The sequence below is a fragment of the Arachis stenosperma genome, chromosome 4 (assembly GCF_014773155.1).
Source record: "Arachis stenosperma cultivar V10309 chromosome 4, arast.V10309.gnm1.PFL2, whole genome shotgun sequence".
NCBI classification, from domain to species: Eukaryota; Viridiplantae; Streptophyta; class Magnoliopsida; order Fabales; family Fabaceae; genus Arachis; species Arachis stenosperma.
The window spans coordinates 80000891-80001565 of NC_080380.1; the positions used below are offsets into that span (position 1 = coordinate 80000891).

The 675-nt window shown below is 39.4% G+C and overlaps 1 non-coding gene across 1 annotated transcript; it reads right to left on the reverse strand.

Annotated features, from left to right (window-relative positions):
* On the reverse strand, positions 1–108 carry LOC130978758 (small nucleolar RNA R71). The gene has a single exon (XR_009086374.1). It is a non-coding gene; the product is annotated as a small nucleolar RNA R71 (small nucleolar RNA).
* Positions 109–675: the final 567 nt, after the last annotated feature.

The following is a 675-nucleotide window of genomic DNA, read 5'->3' on the forward strand; positions in this document are numbered from 1 at the left end:
AAGCTTAGAGTGGAAGTCCAAACCTTCAGACAGAAGGATGGAGAATCCCTCTATGAAGCTTGGGAAAGATACAAACAATTGATCAGAAAATGTCCTTCTGACATGCTTTCTGAATGGAGCATCATAGGTATTTTCTATGATGGTCTCTCTGAACTATCCAAGATGTCTTTGGATAGCTCTGCTGGAGGATCTCTTCATCTGAAGAAGACGCCTACAGAAGCTCAAGAGCTAATTGAAATGGTTGCAAATAACCAATTCATGTACACTTCTGAAAGGAATCCTGTAAACAATGGGACTAATCAGAAGAAAGGAGTTCTTGAGATTGATACTCTGAATGCCATATTGGCTCAGAATAAAATATTGACTCAACAAGTCAATTTGATTTCTCAAAGTCTGTCTGGAATGCAAAATGCACCTGGCAGTACTAAGGATGCTTCATCTAAAGAAGAAGCTTATGATCCTGAGAACCCTTCAATGGAAGAGGTGAATTACCTAGGAGAACCCTATGGAAACACCTATAATTCTTCATGGAGAAATCACCCAAATTTCTCATGGAAGAATCAAGAGAGACCTCAACAAGGTTTCAACAACAATAATGGTAGAAGAAACAGGTTTAGCAATGGCAAGCCTTTTCCATCATCTTCTCAGCAACAGACGGAGAATTCTAAGCAGAAC